Here is a 23201-nt window from a genome sequence, read left to right as displayed (position 1 = left end):
TTGCCATTTATATGAGCGCCACAAATTCCTTCGTGGACTATTCTCATTGCCCTTTGTGCATCCTTTTTTCCTACACATAGGAGAGCTCGACCTTTAGGTACCCTTTTATGTAGCTCGTTCTTTATGAGTACAAATTGGGAAGCCAAAAGCCTCAATGCTCGTTTTTCTCTTTTGTCAGTATGAGGAGGGTATTCTCCATTGGTGACATAATGAGTACGTCCGTGTACCACGGTTTCTACTCCTCTTCTTCTTCTTCTTCTTCTTCTTTTTCTTCTTTGCCTTAGACTACTTCGTCGTCTTCTATAGTGTGGATGTATGCTGGTTTGTGCCTTTTTTCTATAGTTAGACGCATTTGCTCGATTTCCGTGGGAATCCTAACCATTGAGGCTAATCTTGCCAAGGCATCGGCAAATTGGTTTTCCTCTCTAGGTAGATATGTATATTCTACCTTGTCTAATTGATCGGTAAGAGTTTCCAGATAGGTTTGATAAGGGGCTAGGCTTTCGCTCCATACTTTCCACCTTTTAGATATCTGATTGATGATCAAAGAAGAGTCTCCAAATATCCTTAACTTTTTTACTCCCAATGCTAAAGTTGTTTCAAGGCCTACCACGGATGCTTCATATTCAGCAGCATTGTTGGTAACGTCGAAATCAAGCTTTATGGAGATTGGAACATGCTCTTCTATAGGTGATACTAGTAGCATTCCAACGCCACTTCCCTTTTAGTTTGAGGCCCCGTTGAAGTATAAGGTCCAAGTATCATCTTCAGTGACCATTAAGTCTTCATCTGGAAATTCATTGTCTTGTATTGGCGTCAAGTCTTCTATTGGAAAATCTGCTAGTAAGTCTGAGACCACGGATCCTTTGATAGCTTTTTGTGGCATAAACCTTACATCAAACTGGGCAAGATTGACTATCAATCTTGATATGCGTCCATTGAGTGTAGATTTCTCGAATAAATACTTGAGTGGATCTAATCAGGAGACTACGAAAACGGTGTGCACCAACATGTAATGTCTTAACTTAGTTGTGGCCCACACTAAGGCGAGGCACAAATTCTCGAGCGGTGTATAGCGTGCTTCGTATTCGAGCATCTTCTTGCTTAGGTAATAGATTGTGTTCTCTTTGCCTTCCACCTCTTGTGCTAACATGGCTACCATTGTCTCTTTGGTAACTGTCAAATATAACCTAAGAGGTATTCCGAGAAGTGGTGGTGCTAATATGGGAGGATTTGCGAGATAGGCTTTGATCTTTTCAAAGGCTTTTTGACACTCGTCATCCCATATTACTGGTACATTCTTCTAGAGTTTTTTGAAGATTGGTTCACACATTGTCATCAGTTTTGATATGAACCTACTTATGTATTGCAACCGGCCAATAAATCCTCGAATCTGTTTTTCGGTCTTGGGCGGTGGCATTGACATGATTGCTTTGATCTTGGTTGGGTCTACCTCTATTCCTCTATAGCTTATGACGTAACCCAAGAGCTTGCCTGAGGTGACTCCAAAAGCACACTTAGATGGATTCAACATCATATTATATTTTCTTAGCCTTTCAAATAATTTCCTTAAGGCTACTTGATGGCCTTGACGGTCTTTTGATTTTACAATCATGTCGTCGACAATATACTTCGACTTCTTTATGCATCATGTCATGGAGTAAGGCAGGTGCTGCACGTTGGTAAGTAGCACCCGCGTTTTTCAACCCGAATGGCATTACCGTGTAGCAGTAAGTGCCCCATGACGTTATAAAAGTTGTTTTCTCCATGTCTTCTTCTGCGATGAGAATCTGGTTGTAACTTGCATATCCCTCCATGAACGAGAAAAGCGCGTGATTTGTCGTGTTATCTACCAGAATATCGATGTCTGGCAAAGGGAAGTCGTCCTTTGGACTTGCCTTATTTAGATCTCGATAGTCGACACACATCCTTACCCTTCCGTCTTTCTTCGGAACTGGGACGGCGTTGGCGACCCATTCGGGGTATTTGGATACCTTGATAAAAACTTCAGTTATCTGTTTTTGAACATCTTCTTTTATTTTAAGGGCTACGTCGGGTTTCATTCGACGCAACTTTTGTCTTACAAGTTTCATTCCTGGAATTAGTGGTATAGTGTGTTGATTTCTCTATTAATGCCTAGCATATCTTCATATGACCAAGCGAATACATCGATAAATTCTTTAAGTAAGTTAATTAAATCGGTTATTTCTTGTTTATTCAATGTTAATCCGATTTTAACTTCTCTTTTATGAGTTGAATCATTTGAGATATCTACTGTTTCAGTCTCTTCGATTACCAGTGTTTTCTTTTCGAGTTTTTCCATTACTTTAATAATTTCTTTGTCTTTTTCATCGGTAGTTAAGCAATGCTCGTCATCTTGGTATAGAGAAGAACACGAGAAGTAAGGAGAATGAGAATATTGTTATACTCTGAGATCATTACATCAAAGAGTGATATGTCCTCAGGGATCGGATCACTAACTATCCTAGGAGAGGAAATAGGAGGGGGAGTAGTTACTACTAAAGACTTAGAAGACTTTAAAGGGAAAGACTCAGACTCAGACTCAGACTCAGACGACTCTTCAAACATCGGTCCTTGCCATGTCGTGATGGATATCTTCCTTCCGCTTGGAGTAGTCACCTTGATAGTCTTGCGCCACCCTTGTAGTGATCCTTCTGCTGGAGTAATTAGCTTGAAGGGATTGAAGTTTTCACTTTGTAGAACTGTTTGAATGAGCGAGGAGTTATCCTCTTTATAAGTTGGCTCATTCTTTTCTTGCCTAAAAAGTAATCCCATGATGTTAAAGTCAAAGCATGGGGGTGCTTTCTCCTTGTGGACAGGAGTTGGGATTTAATCAGTGAACTAGCAATCCAAGAAAATCTCGAATCCCGGTTGTCGTATGCCGTTTACAACAAACGGCTCGGCAAATTCATGGCATGGATAGTCCTCTCCTTCTTTTTTAAACTGATCGTTAAGCGTAAGAGGGTACTAATTCATTGGCATTGCTTTCTTATGAATGCGAGCATCCCTACGTGCTTTTGATTTTTTCTGGGCTCGCTTGAGATCTTTCCGAGTCGGTTCGAAACCAAGTCTGAAAGTGTCTAACTTAGGGAGGCCAGGTAACTCCAACGGTTTTGCCATTCCTTTCTTCTTCCCTAGGGTCATCCCATGAAAGCGTCCTTGTTTCTTCAGCATGGCATTGACAATCATGTTTGAATGGGGGTCATGGAAAAGAAGGGCCCTTTCATCCTCATGGATTAAGGAGACTTCTTCATCATCCTCGTCGTGCTCCACATTAATAATTGGATTTTCTATAGATTTGATTCTCATAGGCGAAGCATCGATGGTGATTGGAATTCCTCCAACTATAGCTTTCACTTGTTGGTGGAGAGATGAAGGGACGGTCTTTAGGTCATGAAGCCAACGGCGTCCTAACAATAAGTTGAATGAAGCTTTGATGTCTACTACTTGGAAAGTAGTAGCATGTTCTATTGCTCCTGCCGTTACATTTAGGGTAATCTTGCCAAGAGCTTGACCACGAGTGTTGTCGTAGGCCCTTATTCCATGTGTAGACGGAGTTAAATCTTCGTCCCTTATACCGAGCATCCTCGCAGTTCTAAGTGGACAGACGTTGATGGCCGATTCGTTGTCTACAAGAGTCATGGGAACATTCATCCTTTTGCAAACTACTGTGAGGTTTAATGCCTTGTAATATTTGTCATCTTCTGGGGTAAATCTTTGTCAGAAAAGGTGATCAAATTAATCTGGCTAGGAAGGTCACTTGTGAGGAAGTTGGCTAGTCCCTCAGGAGTAGTGTCAGAGTCTATCCCAATTTTGTCCAAGGCATTCCTTACAGCCAACCTATGTTCTCGAGATGTTGCCAGAAGCATCCACACATTCATCTCAACCTTTGTCTTCTTAAACTGCTTAACAATGTCATTGTCTTCAATGACAGGTATGGGAACTTGTTGTGTAGTTGGCATAGGTTGTGTTGGAACAGGAGGTTGCATTCTTCCGGATCTTGTGAGGACGTCTATCCATGAGTCTTCTTCAGCCCAAATGTCATCCGTGGTGTATGACACAGAAGGTGGAAGTCCTACTAGGTCCTTTAGATAGATATCTTCTTCGTCACTATCCCAAACTCCATTAATGGTTGCATCTTCTTCTTGTTGAACTTGGACTAGTTTCTTTTCATCAATCATTTTCTGTACCAAATCCTTGAATTTGAAACAGTTTGTTATAGTGTGACCCCTGATTGATGATACTGATAGTAATATCTATCTGCCCTTTTCAACGATTTGAATGGTCTCGGTTTGAGAGGTTTGATCTCGCCACTCTCGGAGAGCATTTTGAACATTTGTGCATATGGGATCCCAATTGGTGTGTAAATTCTATTGCTCTTCTTAGGTCTTTCAGTGACTTGTAAGGGAAAATGCTTTGCCTCATAAGTCGTTCTCAATGGTGTGATTTCTCTTTTAGGTTCATCTTTCGGAAGTGGAAGCTCATCATATTTCTTATGGAGTTTGTTCATAACTTTGAGAGCTTCACGTAATAGTTGCGATACCTCCCTCATAGACAGTGTGAGCAATTGTATATCATCCTTATTTGCCGGTTCTGGAAGGTTATCCTTGACATCGAAAAAGATCTCCTCTTCTTTTTCTATGGGTTGATTTCTTTGACATGTCTAATGAGAGATGAAGGGTCAACCTCGTTTTCTTCATCAGAGATAGCCAGGGTATGAACTAGAGGTGCATTGTCAATGCTTGGCTTCTTACTGGCAGGGGGCAACGGCAGCTTGTTATTGTCAATTAAGTCTTGGATAGCTTCCTTAAGCTTCCAACAGTTTTCAGTGAGATGGCCCCTACCTTGGTTATACTTGCAGTGTGCATTGGGGTTCCAATTAGCCGACCTCTTCTCAACTGGTGGGTCCCAAAATGGTCCAATAAGAGTTATAAGACCCTTTGAATTTAATCGATCAAATGCGGTGTCATAACTCATGCCAATGGGAGTGAAGTTCCTCCTAAATGGTTTCTTCTGTCCTTGATTGTTCATAGCAAGGACTTCTTCTAAATTAAAGGTGCTAACAATGTTTGAGTGGGCGGTTTTGGAAGAAGAAGGATTGTCGTTCTTTTTTTCCTTTCCAGACACTGTTGAATTTATTGTTGACAACTTTTAATTTAGCCAAGTCATCTTCAATATTGATCCCAATGTCATAAACGGCCTTGAAGTTATGGAGATTATTTTGATATTTGAGATGCTTGGAATATTTTTCTTGAAGATTTTTTATGAACAGTCTCACAGATTCTTTTTCACTTGGCACCTCAATCATCTTAGCTGAGGTTTCTCTACACTTGTTAAAGAAAGAGGTGAAGCCTTCATTCTCTTTCTGCTTAAGGATTTCAAGTTCCCTATGGTCAGTCTCGACTTGAATGTTGCACTTGTACCTATCAACGAAAGCGTTTGCTATTGACTCCCAGGTAGAGGTCTTTTCTTTCTCGAGAGAAAAGAACCATTGTAGGCAAACGGTCTCGAGAGATAGTGAGAATAGAGAGGGGAAAACTTTCTAATCGATACCCTTAATACTTATTATTGTTTCGAATGCTCTTAAATGGAAGTAAGGGTTATCAGTTGCTCTGAATTTTGGGATGTCGTTGGCGTTGAACTTCTGCGGAAGAAGATCTTTGTCCACCGAGACCCCTTGTGATGTAAGCTCTTGAAACTTGTAGTCGCTAGACAACTTGCTTAATATTTCTATCATGAGGTCCATCTAATGTTGCTTCACGGGATCATCGATGTTGAGTGCGAGAAGCTTCAGTGTCTTAGTTACGGTAGCCAGTTGGTTCTTAAGATCATTGACTTCTTCTTGTGTTGCCATTATAACCTTAGCTTTCCTCTTACGAGCTATGGGTTTGTCGAAAAGTTGGACTTGTACGAAGAGGTTGTCTTTGATTAACCGTCCTTCTTTTCTTGACCACACGCTTTAAATAAACCATTTTGCGTTTTAATTACTCGACTCGAATCAACTTGACTTTACGGTTTATTTTAAGGAAGAAAATAAAAAAAAAGTGAGCATATTTTTTGGCAAAAATAATGTACATATTTTTAGGGAACTAAGTATTATTTTTTTTTTATTGGAGGATTAATATCCGACTTACCCCCCTAAAAAAAACGGAAAAAACGCGCACACAAGACTCTCTTAAACATGGTCAAAGTATGTGTATTGGTGTGTGCGATGAGTATAAGTGACATGCTTGGACTCTTGTGTAAGACCATGGGACGTAGTGCCTAAACTCGATCATTTACTCAAATAAATACTGTTAACAGCAAAATTTAACCAAATAAATTAGAAAACTGAGTAATTAGACTCTAAGTGATTACTCGACCAATAATCCGAACTGTCGGCCAAGCGACAGGACAGGCGTCGCACCGTGGAGATTGGCGCCAGGCGACAAAACTATCGTCAGGCGCTACACTACATAATGTGGCGCCACAGCTCAGACCTTGGCGCCAATATTGGAGCTTCGATATGGGACTGTTTTCGGTGTTATTAGTCAATTGGGGTATGCCTAAAGTCGTACTAGGTCAATTCCGATTAAAAAAATAGACTTCATTGACTCGAATTAATTAATTAATTAATTAAATGGGCAAAGTTTTTTAAGTCATTAATTTTTTTTAGTCTCAACATAAGTAAACAAACGGTTAATAGAAACATAGAGTATATATGCACAACAAATAATGCACAATTAGTCAAGTAGGCACAATACGATGCAATGTGTTTGCAACCTAACCATGGCTTTAGTTCTCTAAAGTTCAGGATATGGTTTAGTCAATAAGGGGTCCATGGTTAATTGCCCAGATGTACCGCGCGGAAGCCTAACCGTGAAGGGTTGGCGCGAGTGGATGGGACACCGTGAGTTTTAAAAAAAACTCGCTTCCATGATTTGGTGAATTCAACATCTAGGATGTACCCTTTTGTTGCATGGAGCGTTCAATCGGGTAGATGGAGCATGAATTCCCACAGGGTTATGTCCATATGTAGAACACATATGGGTTTCAGAAAAGTGAGAAAAAATTCAATAGGAAGTAGGATCGAGCAAACAATACGAAAAACTGGTCGAAATTAGAACGCATATTTCTGGCTCGTTATTGGGGGAAATTGGCGCCAGCAAACAGAGACTGACGCCGGCTTTTAACTGTAGTGCCTGGTGCCAATATTGGCGTCTGGCGCTATAACTAAAATACTGGCGCCAAGCTTTGGCCCCTGACGCTACTTCCCACATGCCTCAGCAACTTTCTGTGATCGATAAAAGTTTCCAATTTCGCGCGGTGTTATTTCAGTCCTAGTAGTGAAAGACATTTCTCAAATTTCCTACGTGTAAAATCCTATGTTTTTAACTCATTACGGATGGTATTTCCAATGAGATCTTTTTTATGAATATGACAATAATGTTAATCAAAATTACGCACATGAAATACTTAGAACTTTTCGAGTCTCATCCACTCATTCTAAATCATTGCCAAAACAAATTCAGGAATTAAAATAGAAATCCTCCCTAGTGGAGTCGCCAAAAACTGTAGGGAATAATTTCAAGCCTTAATCCCTCTAGCTTGAACCCCATTGTGATCATACACTAAATTACGGTGGCGTCCAAAAGGGAAGAAGATAGAGCAAAAGAGTCGCCAACAAGTTTTAGGAACTTGTAAACCATTCATAGGATAAAGGTTACACCCCTTAACGATCCAAGAGATCATCAACTCCATAAGGTCTAGAACCAAATAAGGGTTCAGGGATGAAGGTACAAATCCAACCTAAAAGAGATTAAACCTGCCCTAATAATAAGCCTCTACTTTATTCTGATCGTATTCATGTGCGCTTTCTGACTAATATGCAATCATTAGGATTCACCCTAAACCTTTTTAATCTATGTTGGTTGAATATTAATGCACAAATAAATCTATTATTGGTGATCACTTGAATTTATAATCACAATTAACCCTAACAAGATTATTAAGTATCTTATTAAGCGTGATTACAAGTATTAATTCCCTTTAAACATGCATAAAAAGGCAATCAAGCAATAAATATAAATAATCAAGCAACATATTAAATAATCAATAATAATTATAATAATAATCACAAATTATGAAAATTATAATCATAATCATATTCATGTTGATATTAAACAACAATAATAATAGTATGATCCTAGGCATGATACTAACAAGATTAATAACAAACCCTAGCATGTCACTAAGCAATAAAAATCAAATCTTTAACCCTAACATGATACTAACAGTCATAAACATTAGGAAGAACATAGGAAGCATTGCAACAGTCATATTTAAATATTAAAGTTACCCTAGACATGATACTAGGAATATCATAATAACATTATAAACATGATTTTTACATCATAAATCAATTAAAACCATTAAAGCACTTACTTTAATGCCTCGTACCTCTTTCTAATAACAAAATACACACATTAGTAACTTCAAGGAAAATAATAAACAAAATAATCAAATTAAATAATGAAAATAGAGATTTGGGACCAAACACTCAGAAATTAAACCTTTCACGTCTAGGGCGAAGGCAACTTCGAATATGGCTAGGTGTTTCTAGATCTTGCGAATGCGGAATTTTGTATTTAAAAACAAAGTTTAGAAGAAAAGAAAAAGATGAATGATTCAGAGAATTTTAAAGAATTGATGATTGCGAATGAAAACTGATTGTTGATGAATGAAAACGGAGTTTTTAATACGATATTTATACAGAAAATCAGCCAAAAAGATAAAATAAACAAAACAGAGTCTGTCGCACAAAAAACAGAGTTGGCGCAAACCCTGGCTAACTGGTGCTAGGCACCAACACTGGCGCCAAAGCCTGGGGTCAGGCGCCAAGAATATTTTCAACGCGTTTTCGAAAATCAGATAAAATTGTCGTACTGGAGGATAAAATCATATAATTTCCTCGAAAATGCAATTTGATTTTAATTAAAACTCTGAAAAATCAATTTATCAATGCTAATTGAATTAGGAATGAAAAGAAACTTCCACAAGAATCTAGAAGACTAAAACCATTCCTAATTGCATTAGGAATGATAAATCATATTAGGCCCTCCCCAAGATCATTGGGCCGTATATAAGGCTCAAACCGGGCCCAGTTTAGTAAATTGGCCATAACTTCCTCAATATTCATCGGAATTGGGCTTATAATATATCGTTGGAAAGCTCTTGTCAAGCCCCATCCAACTACACTATTATTGGACCCATATCATGGACCAACCAAACCGGATTGGCTGTTTTTTTAAAATAAGTTTTCAAAAACAAAGAGAAGAGAAAAGAAATTAAAACTTTCCACAACACTAGACTTTCCACACTTTCACTTCATTCGATTATGATTTGACGCAAAAGACACTCATCACCGGGTTTGGTTTTGGGGAGACACAAATGGGTTTCTACACTAACCATTTGAGCCTTTTCCCTTCTTTCCAAGTCACATCCTTAGATCTTGAGCCTTTTGTTTCATTTTCATTTCCGTAAATGATTTTTGTAAAGCAGTTAATCATTATTGTTGGATTTTGTGGTGGAGGAGTTTGGATATTTGGTTCTCTTGAAAGCAAGTTTATGTTGTGATATTTGCGTGAATAATGTAAATGTATGATAGAAAAAGTCGTCCAAAGTTAAATAAAGGCAAGGACATAATAAATGCAAAATTGTAAAAGTCGTCCTAAGTTAAAGAGGCATGGACATTTGCTTTGAAAGAAATGAAAATAAAAGTGAAAATAAGAAGAAAAAATGACAAAAATATTTTTAAGTGATTCTTTTCCCCTTTTCAAGCATTGAGGACAATGTTTCCTTTAAGTTTGCGGGAGAAGCGTTTACGCTTTTTGTATATATGATTGTGGCTATAGCTTCGAATAAGCTTGGGGGAGTTAGTTTGTTTTTTTTTGGCGATTGTTTGGTTATGAGGAGAAGGTTTGATCACCCTTTGCTTCACTAATTAGGAATACTGCCAAATTTTAAATTAGCCTACCCTAACCCTTTTCGCCCTTACGTTACAACTATTGGGAAAGACTATTTGACCTAAAGATTGAGTCATATATCGAGGGATGGCATTATGTGTTAAAGCCAAAGGAAAGGGGATACATTGTCAAGACGTCGAGTAGCCCAAAATTATCTCTTTTTCCTGTTCCTTCGTGGAACTTTTGAGATGCTCACTATGGGAAGATATGAGACTATAGTAGGGAGAACGCGGTAAGACCGTTTGGGATGAAAGTGGATTGCGTTTCTCTAGTTCTTATGCTTAGCATATTTATGTTTCAAACAACCTCGGGTATCTTGAAACGTGCACTCTTTTACTTGTTTAGAAAGATTTGCATTCATTTATGCTCGTACATATGGAAAAGTCCTTTCATGAACATGTGTTTGCTCTTATTTTCTTTTGATTTCTTTTTCATGCTTTGCCTTATTTGTATTATTACGAGAGTTATAGGTTAATCTCTTAGAAAACCTTGACGAGAGCATCACTCGTCCTCTAGGGCGATCTTGGGGTTTAAATGGCTTGTCTTTAGTTACTAAAATTGACCGTGATTCCTACGAAAGTGAGTAAGTGTATATTATTGTCTCTTCTCTTTTTTTTGTTTGCTTGGATAAGCTCAACATTTCTCCCTAGGTTTTGTTTTTCTCAAGGACAAGCAAAAGGTAAGCTTGGGGGTATTTGATGGGTGTCATAAATGGAACCCATTTGATGAGCATTTAGGATGTTTTTACCTCCTTCTCATGGCTTTCATGCTTAATAAATGATTAGTTTTATGCTTTTGGTCTTAGTCTTACCTTTCCTCTCTTATTTTTTAACTTTTGATTTTTATGGTTTTCTAGTATTTTCTTCTTTATTTGCTCTATTTTCATGGTTGTAGGTATTGTACGAGGTTTGGGTCTTGATATTGGTTATTTACTAAGGTGAAGGAAGTCTTTGGAGCAAGCTCATGGCAATAGGAAAGCTCAAGATGCAAGGAAGAGGATTCTCCAAGTTCTAGCACTTACACTCTCAAGCCGTGCTCTCATGAATATGGGGGTTGAACCCACAATCATGTGCTTTTGGGACTGCCTCACTAAGTGATCATCATCATCATTATTGTGCGTTCATTCGAAGACCATAGCGAACGCATGAAGCCGCGAGAGGATTGAAGAAACCCAGATATGCGCGGGCGCGCAAGGTACGGGAGCGGGTACGCCACCAGCATGCGTAGGCGCGCCATCCTGAGTATTTGTTTGCTCGATTTTTGTTTTCGCACCTCCATAAATACCCTTGAAACCTGAATTTTTGGGCAAGTTTAGAATAAGCTTCATTTAGATTTTGATCATAATTTTAGCTTAGTTGAGAGCTTCTCTCTCTATTTTAGGGTTAGTTTAGGAGTAAATTTTGAAGAGAGAAAGTAAGGAATTTCAATGGTGATTGAGAGATTGAAGATTCAATGGTGTTGTGTTGGAGATCTTCTCTATTATCAATGAACATTCTTAACTCTATCTCATTTTATTGATTTGTTTGATTTCATATTTGTTTGGTTTGATTTTGATGTTTAATTGTTGATTAGTGTAATTGTTATTCATTGATTGTTGATTCTTTATTTCTTTAGTTATTTTTTGATAGGATGATGATGTTAGTGTAGTTGTTTGCTAGGAATTGGGTGAAACTTGTATGATTGATTGATTGTACTTAATTTGGGAATTATGTTTATTAATTGTTGAGATTAAATTGATTAATGGAAGTTGACATGTGTGTAATTCGATTAGGCTTTGAGAATTATGCTAGATTGCATTGTGAGTCTACTTTGATACGAACCATTGATTTGTAGCTTGCAACTGTCGATTGAGCTTGATTAGTGATGCTCCTAGTAAGAGTCTCTCATAGTTGGCGCTAGTTTGACCTCTAGGAGATAGCTTGTTGACTATTTTGATTGAGCTTGCCATTAGTCTTCGCAACCATTGATTTGCATATTGTTTCCGAGTTGTTACAATTGTCATGATTACTTGTTGATCCCGTTCCTAGTGCTTTATTTGTTTGGTTTTTTTGTTTGTTAGTCGTTAGTGTTCACTCTTTATCTTTGTCTTCGACCTAGCTTAGGTGCATAATTGAGAGTGCTTGAACATTACCGTTCCTTTGGATTCGACCCTTGACTTGCCTCTATACTAGTATTTAGGTTGGTTAAGTGTTTATAAATTTTGTTATACCGAGGGAGGATTAGTTTTAACGACCTAGTTCCACCCCTCGTCAATCTTCTTCGTTATAACTCAGATCTGGCCTTACGATATGTTTTTGGAAAGCTTATTAAAATCCCTATCTAACTAAATAAAAATTGGTTCAAAATTATAAGGAAAAAAAATCAGTTTCTCTTGGTTTTGCGATGTGGACACGAAAAGAGGAAAATAAGTTATCGCGTAGGGAAATGAGCTAGGAAATGGATTTGTTTATGAAATGTTTTGAATGTAAACATGGATTTAAGCACTCCAAAGATTAAATACTCAACCCAAACAATAATGGTGGTGAAAGGTTGTTAATCATCGGGTTTGGTTTTGGGGAGACATTTTAGGTGTTTACAGTAGGTGGCTGCCTAGGAGTTGGAATGTGGACAACTTGAAAAAGTGCTACTTCTAAAACTTGAAAATTTTTGTAAATAAAAAGCCTAACAATGAAAAAGTTGCCTTTCGTTTTCAAATTACTTTAAATACATCGTAATGGTAGGCCATCATAAGAGCAATGTACAGACGGTCCATAGAATGAATAAAACTAAGTTAAAAACTTAGTGGCTAATAAAATGATATTTAATTTAAAGAGGCCAATGGATGGATGCAAATTTTTTTTATAAATTCGTCTGCTCCAAAATGAGTATGGAGTCCGGCGACGCTCCTCCGAGTGTTATCGTCGCATAGGGCATTTTATCGTTTGCTCTACAAGCATATGCAGACGAAAAAGATTAAACGACCTAATTGGTCAACTCATAGTTGTCTTACCAAAATATTCTAATAGAATGGTTAAGCTTACAATCCGGATGTCAAAAGACATCAGCCGGCTGATAAAAAAAGTTCTGCGTTAGACTATTCTACGCAATTGTACTAGTCACCCAAATGGGGCAGATGAACCAAGTGCAATAGATTGCAGGAACCCCAGACGACCTTTAAGTTGTCTGGGGACCATCAGACAGGCGGATAATTTGTTCTCTATTTAATTAACTTTCACGCGGAAAGTTCCTGCCTGGTTCACTAAAAGACAGCTTTTACTAGATTGCGAATACCTAGAAGGAGGAATAAGGCTATGCTCCAGCTTATTCCCCGGTTGGGTAAAATGACTACTTATTGGTTATGGGGACGATGACAGGGTAAAGTCATACCCCCTAATCAAAAGTAATTCCTAAATCCTCTAACTAATGTAGATAGGGAAATAGGGTCGAATCCACAGAGAAACGAGTCTTTCTATTCCTAATTAATTAAAGTAATCTAAATTATAAAGTAACCAATATGTAAATTTGAATATGAAACTAAACTACGAAGATTAAGAATAAGGAGAAAACGATGAATAAAAGGATCTAGTGCATAGGTTCACCAATAAATAATATTCTAGGGTAAAACATAATAATAAATCATCAATGCATACATTAATCAGATCATAAAGGGCTTTCGCTACATATTACAATCACACAATTAATTTACCGGTATTAAATCTCATCTTTTGAATCTCGACTTAACCATTTATAAATTAACTTGCCTATTGAAACTAGACATAAACATCCATTCTCATATGAGGAATCTTGAATCAATATTGTTAAATTCATGCATAAAAGATCTGCGCAAATCTAGTTGCAGAGCATTAAATTAATCAATAGGAACTTAATCTAGCGTTGACAATTAACAACCGTAAATTACCCCTTCATATTATTTATGGATCCCCAAAAACCCTAAAAGTAGAACTAGTCACACATAATAAAAACTAAACTAAACAAAATAATAAAACAAGGCATGATCAAAAGAACAAAATAAATAACTAAGATTAAGAGAGGAGAAATTGTTACCAAAGAAATCTGGAATTAAGAATCAAATTAAGAACAAAGTGTATGAGAGAGAAAACTAATCTAAAAGTTAAGTAGAGAGAGAAAATCTAAGAAATAATTAAGAGAGAGTAAAGGAGAGTACTAACCTCGTTTTACGAAAAAGTATTTATACTCCGTAAGAATCCTAAACAAAAACAAACTTAAACGACGAATAATTAAGTCCTAACAATAACACGCGCCCGATCGGGCGCGTCTTTTCTCTATCACGTATAAATCTTGCGCCCGGCCGGGCGCGTCTTCAGGCGTCGGCCTTTGCTTCCCTCTCCCGGCCGGGCGCGCCTCTGGGTGCCAGCCTCTTTGGCCGGGCGGTTTCTTGGGCCACTATTTGGACTACGATTGGTCCCAATTCTTCGGGCCAATCTGGATTTCCTCTTCGGGTCTTGAATACTCGGTCCAAATGCCCCGGTATCACATATAACAAGCTCTTAATCACCGGTTCGATGGCTCTAACCGGCTCTGGGCTATAGAATCTGGTCGTGCTTCTCCAATGCTCTTAATTGCTCCATAATAAATCGGGAAAATACTCCAAAAGTGCATATCCCTACAAAACTCAACCAAATCTACGAAAACACTAGAAAACACCAATTAGTAATAAAAGTGGCTCTAAATAGCCAAAAACACTACTAATTATGACCAAGGGACGAGGGTAATATACTATATAAAATTGGCACATCAAACTCCCCCAAGCCAAACCTTTGTTTTTCCCTAAGCAAAGATCTCATCAATGAATAAATAAATATGCTTCATCCCAAAAAGTAAAAATCAAGCACAAACAATTTAAGGTAAATCAAATAAACATGCTTCAAAATCAACCAATCAAATCCATCCAATTACCCCTCCTCCCTAACAATTGTCAAATAGAGCAAACCACAAAAGCATATAGAATTCAAGACTAGTGCTCACACACTCAACTCTAATTTATGTGGTGAGTAAAAGATGTACTCGATCGCTCTCCAACCAACCCCTTTACGTGAATAATGCCCTCCCAACTCACACTCTCGTGTGTATAAAAAGATGTACGCTCCAACCTACTAGTCGGCTTGAAATATGTCAAATCATAATTTGCATTGATAAACAACTCTTTCACATTCATACAACACTATGCACAAAGGTCAGAAGGTCTTTCAAGCTTGTAATGTAAGGCTAGGGTAAAGGGTAGGAATCATTTGGGAACAAGTGAGAGAAAAGCTACGCTTAAGGGAGCAAATCCTAGTAAAACCCATGATCAAAATAAATAATGATCAACATCTCCTACATAACCAACTCTAACATCAACCAAATATACTCCAATCATAATGAACAATCCCAACACTTAAAATTTTACTCATAAGATATAATAATAAAGAACTGGAATGAATAAACAACTTTATTTCCAAAATTGAATTTTTCATTGAAGCTCAATTTTTTTCTTTTGATCAACCTCCAACTCGAACATTTGAACATTGAACATTTTTTTTCTTTTGAAGTTCACTTATTTTTTTTCACTTATCTTTTTCTTTTTCTTGAACTTCTCTTTTTTTTTTCATAACATCATACTTTATTTTTTCTCGAAGATATAACTTTCAAACTCAACAAAAATAAACATGATAAAAAACAAAATAACTTCTCAAATCCCACCCAAATTGTGCAAATAATAAGCACACTACAAACTCCCTCACCTCACTCACTAATAGCTCCCCCAAGCCAAGCTTGGGACTAGTAACCAATGGGGAAAAATAGGCTTGTAATGTGGCTAATAAACAACAAAAAGTCAAGGCAACAACATGCCTTCGTCCTCCACAATGTGCATAATAATGAATCATATAAACATTACTTATAGTTGCAAACCAATACTCAAATTCATTGACATACCAGGAACTATCACACATTCCTAACCAAATCAACTAGTCAAGCACTATATTAACAAATAGTTGGACAAAATTAACGCATGTAAGGGGCACAATGCTTATCATCATATACCAAGAATCAAAACAATATTTTCTCAGCTAAGGGGCACAAGGAAGCATGATTTATAATTCATTGGAACGTATTTTTGAATTTTTTTTATTTTTAATTTTTTTTGTTTTTTTCATATAAAATAAATCAATAAAACTAACCTAGAAAACAATAAATCTAAAATAAGAAAACACACCAAAAATAAAAGAAAAGAGAAAAAGAAAGATACCAAATCCAAAATCTCCCCCAAGCCAGAATCAGACAATGTCCTCATTGGCTCGGGAATTAGCCCAACATAGCTAGTCCTGATCATCCTCATCCATGGAGCCGAACCCTGCACCTCCACAGCCACCTGCACCACCTGCACCAGAAGAGCTACCACCAAAATAATCAGCACGAAAACTCCCCCCCCCCTTTGCCGGTACCCTAAAAGGAAGTCCTGGTCGTACCCATGGAAGGCAGAATAGTCAGTATAAATGCCATGGGCAGTGGGATCCCTATTGTATCCCTGGGGTGGAGGATGAAACCAGTCAGGGTAAATAGAGTCGTCGGGAATGTTGCCCTGACGAGCATAATCATCGTACATAGGGTAGAGAGCTCTACCCTGGTTCTTCTCCAGGTACCCTAACCTCTAGTCTATGGAGCCTACCATCCTCCTAAGGTCAGTGTGGGAATGTTCGATACGTGCTAAAGCCTGACCTATACTCTGAAGGTCCCAAACTGGGTCAGAGTCGACATGGGGGACGGAGTGAGACATGCGAGGTGGAGAAAATGCCACCTCGGGCTGAGGCTGGGGTGGTGGAACTGGTGGTGGTACTGGTGGTGCTTGCCCCTTAGCGTTGGCAACTAAAAGGTCAAAAGTGTAGGATGCTTGCCCGGGGTGAAAGGCGGTCAAGTCAGGACTAGGTAGGGGAAAGATGAGTAAAGGCTGCTCGGTCCTAGTCCTAATACACTAGTGGGGTGTCTGCTTACTATCCAGTCGTACCCACCCCAACTCCTCAAAATACCTAGCAGTCATATAGGTATCCGGTTCACAGTTGGTTTGTTGGTGGGGTCCACCCTCAACAAAACCGACCTTTTTTACTGTTATTCTAGTGATAAGGCCTCCTATAAAAATGGGGGTGCGAGACTTGGTACTGGCTGTGGCATGTCTGCTCAAATGGTTGATGATGTACCTACCCATGTTCAGTTTCCCAAACCCAAACACATAGTGTCCTATAATAGCTAGTTCGTCGGTTTAGGCGTTATGGGACTGTTCCTACCTAAAAACCACAAACCCGCAAATCTTTGCCAGATATTTGGGATAGGGTGATGAATAGGATTGGTACTAGCATGTTGGGGGTCGGGGGTGGGAAAACCAGTAAGAGCATAATAAATATCACCCATTTTATATTCAGCATGTCGTTGGTATGGTAATTCAGAATTTAATTCAAACAATTTACAAAATTCCACATAAGTTAAACTAATATTCCTATTGTTCAACCAAAAAAATAAATTCGGTCCATTTCTACTATTTACAACTTTCAAAGAAGACAAGAATTCACAAGTTAATTCACGTTATGTAGGATAATGCATATCAACGAATTTTCTTATTCCTATGTCATTCAAAAATCGTTTCACAAAATCATACAAACCATAGGATTCTAAAGTGGGGCGGTGTAATCACCGTGAAGGAATTACCTCGCGCCCGGCTTGGTGTTCTAGCCGCTTCTTTTTCTCCTTGCTAGCAATACGGATCGTTGGCCAGTAGGAGAGTTGTAAATTAGGATCATACTCCTCCCTCGAGCTAGAAATCCTACCAAAAATAGATCGAGCCCTCTTTGAAGCCATAGTATAAAATGGGTATGAAAAATAATTTGAATGGAATTTGAAATTTTTTATATAAGATTGTAAAGGATGAAGAGAGGATTAAGAATATGTAAAAATATTTGGATTTGGGTGAGAAATGGAGAAGAAAACTTAGAGAGAAGGTAGAGGCACTACTACAAAAAGTAGCAAAGAGACCCGTTGATAAATGCTTTACAAACCGCCAAACAACGAGTCTCTAGCTAAGGGGTCTGTCAAATAAACAAACTGCCTCTTTGGAGGGGGTCTGTTTTAAAAACATAATAGAACCGGTAATTGAGAATTAAGGTTTGTCAGACTAGTGCTTTGACAAATTTTTTAGAAGGATAAGAGACCCGTTATTAAACATAACAGGTCTTTTTAGTGGGGTATTAAACAGACCCCATATACTACATAACATGTCTCTTTCTTCTTCTTTTTTTAAAAAAAAAAAAAAAAGATTTCTCGTGATTTTTTATTATACGTAGCATTTTGAAATTTGAATTTCATTGCTTTATTGAATTGGCGGAATACTGAAAATGCAAACTTTGAATATATAATTAAACAAACTGACATATATTAATTATTGAAATTTACAAACTAATTACTAGAATTTACAAGTGATAGCTTATTGAATAATGTACAAGTATATACTCCATGCAACCATAAATTAATGGTGTATCTTGTAATCCGTATTCCTTCCATGATTATGAATAGCATAACCTGTCAAATGATATGAACAATATTAGGAATAATTATGCCAAATAATATAACAATATTAGGAACAACTATGCAAAATGTTATGTAGTTATATGAAATTAAAGTATGTCTTGCTAAATTAAGAGCCAATAAACAAGTCAAGATTAAAATGAAGAGCAATAATCTAATTTAACATTCAAACTAAAAAAAATACAAACCAGATAAAGATCAGAACACCAACAATTCAACACCACTAGACTACCTCCACACCCGTATAAACCATCCTTAACGGCCCAGCCCTCCTAAATACCCTAGGCGCCACCACTGCCTCACCACCAAAAATAACCTAAGGCTACACCCCAACACCCCCCATAAAACCATACTCGCCCAAAATCAAAAATCAAAACGACCACCTTGAAAAAACTTGTTTTTACCCACCAAAAAACTGCAAATTCAACTACTACACAATCTTACGACCTTTCTCATATAGATCTACGGACCTTATCTCAAAAACTTCGATCCGGATCTCAATTATGAGAGCGCAAATTACACAATCACATGATTTTTCAATAGATCCAATAAAAGGATTATAATTTATATATTGTAAAGAAAAAATTGAGAGTATAAATAGAATCAAAAACCTATGTTCATTGTTACCAACATCTCCATCCTTGGAGTTGTTTCTGGGTTGTGACTATCATCATCTGGGGTTTTGAAAGGCTCTTGAGTTGTTCTAAGAGATCTCAATCTCTCTCCTCTCAATTACTACTTGTTCAATTGAATCTTCTTCTGTCGCCATTAATGCATAATCAAATTACTTCAGTATTTATAAATTTAGGTAATAAAGATTTTTTTTGACAAAGGTAATGAAGATAGAATAACAAAGATGATTTCAATGTATGGGCTTTAGGAAAGGGGCGTTGATAACTAAGAATGAAATCAAAGAGAGAGAGAGAGAGAAGGGAAGAGATAAAGAGTAAGTTATGGGAGTGGAGGAAATAAAGCCACGAAATATAAGCTATGATATAAAATAATTAAGAAGGTAAGAGACCCATAAGTCCGACAACGGGTCTCATAGAATTCTATTGTTTTTTTCCATCCCAAAATTAGTGGGCCCTATTGCATTTTAGAGACCCGTTAGGTTTCACAATGAATCTCTTATATCTCCTTTTAATAAATTGGTGGGACCTGCTACACATAAGAGACCCGTTATCTCTAATATTAGATCTTTTATATGAAACAGACCCATTATTTAGATGACGGGTCTTATATAAGGGGTCCTTTTTGTAGTAGTGAGGTTTTAAGGTTTTAGAGAGAAAAAGTTATGGAGGAAAGAGAATAAGAATGAGAAAAGAAAAAAGAAAGAAGAAAAAGAAAGTGAATTAACCCCGGATGTGTGTCGCGCTCGGTCGCGCGGGCATTCGCTTGATCGAGCGATCTGAATATTTTTTTGCCATGCTCTCGCGCTCGGTCGGTCGAGCTTCTCCCGTTCGGGCGATCTAATGCCCGATTTTTCTTCGACTTTTGCGCCCGGTTTGGCGCCCTTCGCCTAGTCAGGCGATCTTACGCCCAAAAATTGTTTATCTCTCGCGCCTTGTCGGGCGGAAAAATATGTCCGTATATGTCAAATCTCGTGCCCGGTCGTGTGAAAATTGAACTTTTTCAACCCTTGCTCTCGTGCCTGGTCGGGCGGCCTTCGCCCGATCGGGCACAAGGCTAATTGGACGTTTTCTTATTTTCTTCTTTTCTTCAAATTTTGGCTAACTCTTTTCTTTCAAACTTGTATAAACACTCATAAAACCCATTAAATTCCCTCATCTCTCCTCTCATAAGAAAAAGAAAGAGATACTAGTCTAAAAAGCATTAAAATACGGGTTGCCTCCCGCAAAGCGCTGGTTTATCTAGGTCCCGCACGACCTTCTTACCAAGTACAATAACTGGGACCCTTGGCCTAACGCTTGGTCGGGTGGTTTCTCAACCAGTCGAGCGGTGTTTAGGCCACGACGCGGCTTCCTGACATACCCTGTGGGACGCCAATTCACATTGTCAAGTGGATCTTCCTTGACTTGGATTGGGGGTTCTTCAATGCTACGCACTAAAGATCCCTCTTTGATCTAGGGTTGCTTCAAAATGTTATTGCATTTAGCACTTGCAACTCGATCCGGCGAAACACTCACCGTAGGCTCAATTTCCAAAACTTGCTTAATTGATTCCACCTTTTCGTCCTCAAAACCAAGACCAACATTGTAGAGGGCTCTTTCTATTGCATCAACTTCCTTCTACCATTTGTCTATCTCATCTGAAAGGGATGCAACATAAGATACCGCCTCCAAGGGATTTTTTGCAAGAGCTTGGGGCTTTTTAGAATAACTTTGAACCACATTAACACTAAAGCACTTCTGCTCTGTCATGGGGCTTTTAGGGGTATTATTAAGATTAAAAATAATTTTATCGTCCCCTACTGATAGTGTTAATTTGCCACTTCTTACATCTATGATTGCTCCTACAGTGTTAAGGAATGGTCTACCCAAAATAATTGGGGTTTGCATATCCTCAGCCATATCAAGAACAACAAAATCAACAGGTATATAAAATTTACCTACTCTAACGGAAACATCCTCTAAAACACCTAAGGGATATTTGAAAGAACGGTCGGCCATTTGTAGAGTAATATTAGTAGCTTTTAATTTACCCATATTCAACTTGGAACACACAGATAATGGCATAACACTAACGCTAGCACCCAAATCACACAATGCATTATCAATCATCAGATTGCCAATATGACAAGGGATAGAGAAGCTACCCGGATCTTTTAATTTATGTGGAGATTTATTTTGAAGTACGACACTACACTATACAGTGAAAGCTACAGCCTCTACCTCACTAATAGACCTTTTTCTTGTCAATATTTCTTTCATAAATTTTGCATATGCAGGAATTTGTGTGATTAATTCAGTGAAGGGAACTGTTACCTTCAAATCTTTTACCATCTCCAGAAACTTACCAAACTGCTTATCCAAATATTTTTTCAGTTGACGATTGGGTAATGGAAGTTTGATAATTGGCCTTGGAGCATTATTGCTCTTATCTGGAGTGGCCATCATTTTGGAGCCGTACCCTATAATGTAGAATCAGATATATTAGTACTATGCTTTAGCCCTGCAGGGATATTAGCTACATTGTCTGGTTTAACGGAATCAAGATTAGAATTATTTATTAAAACAGGTTCAGCAACTCTAGGCATAGGGGGCCCTTCAGAGTTTGAACCACTCCTTAGAGTAATTGCATAGGCTTTATCTGTAGGCCTGGTCGCCTGTGCTGGCAGAGCTCCCTGTTGGCGGGCTTGTAGAGTAGCGGAAAATTGCGCAATTTGATTATCTACAATTTTATTATGTGCTATAATTGAATCAATTTGTGCATCTCTACTCTCCATGTGCTTCTGCATATTAACTAGCATCGCTCTAATTTCTACCAAAACAGGGTCGGAAGATGAGGAGGCTTGTTTTGGTTGGTTCTTCTAGCTAGCATTGGGGTGGTAATATTTCTACTGTTGTTGTTGTGGCGCCTGTGGTTCTTGTGGTAGTGGATTCTTGACATTAGTACTCCGGTAGGAAAGGTATGGATGATTCCGGTACCCAGGATTGTAGGTGTTGGAGTATGGGTTATTCTACCTATAAGCTTGAAAGGCATTAACTAGCTCCACGAAACTCCTGCAATCTTGTTCCCAATGACCTAAAATTCCACAATTTTCACAGAAAGCCTCATTAGCATTATTATTAATTGCAGAAACATTAGCTATATTAGCAGTGCTAAGATTATCTAATTTTTGGCAGATAGAAGTTAAATGAGCTTGCAAAAAGAATACAGAGTCAACACTATGCTTCCCCTTGTTAGCAAAGCCTCTAGGATTCCCATATTGGGAATTATGTATTGCCATATCTTCAATAACCTGACCTGCATCATCCACATTAAGATTCATAAACCTCCCACTAGTTGTAGAATCTAAAATTATTCTAGATGAATTTTCAATGACATTGTAAAAGGCTTGGATTAATTGCCATTATGCCAGATTATGGTGGGGGCATTCTCTTTTTAGGTCCTTGAACGTCTCCCAAGCCTCATATAAAGTTTCATCGGTTTCTTGGGCAAACTTCTGAATTGCACTCCGTAGTACGGTTGTTCTCTCTGAAGGATAATACATGTTATAAAAATTCAAAACAAGAGTTTCCCAGTCAGTTATACCAAGTGCATTTCTATTTACACCTTTAAACCAAAATTTGGCTTTTCCAGTTAAAGAAAAAGAAAAGAGAATCTCCCTGATTTGGTCTTGTGTGACCCCGGCTTGCCTGATGGTATTACAATACTGACAATAGTCTACAAGTGAAGATTTGGGTCTTCACCCTTAGCTCCACTAAATTGCTTCCTCTCTATCATCGTTATAAATTGAGGTTTAATCTAAAATTGTACCCTATCAAGAGCCAGAGTCGGAGTGAAATGTGGAAAATCTGTAAGATTTGGTTTTGAGTAATCACTAAGCTTCTTTGGAGTCGTCATCTCTAATTATGGATCTGATGATACCTCTGAATCGCTAGAACCAGTTGGAGGATCTCGGTGATTATTATTATCACCAGA

General features: G+C 38.0%; 1 non-coding gene across 1 annotated transcript; it reads left to right on the top strand.

The window, feature by feature from the left end:
- The first annotated feature begins 22636 nt into the window (after positions 1-22636).
- LOC145641303 (small nucleolar RNA R71) lies at positions 22637-22743 on the top strand. Its single transcript, XR_014115348.1, has one exon. It is a non-coding gene; the product is annotated as a small nucleolar RNA R71 (small nucleolar RNA).
- The last annotated feature ends 458 nt before the right edge of the window (positions 22744-23201 follow it).

Source organism: Chenopodium album, chromosome 7 (assembly GCF_948465745.1).
Source record: "Chenopodium album chromosome 7, dcCheAlbu1.1, whole genome shotgun sequence".
NCBI lineage: Eukaryota > Viridiplantae > Streptophyta > Magnoliopsida > Caryophyllales > Amaranthaceae > Chenopodium > Chenopodium album.
Note: the sequence above shows the minus strand (reverse complement) of the source record. Positions and strands in the feature narration are given on the sequence as shown.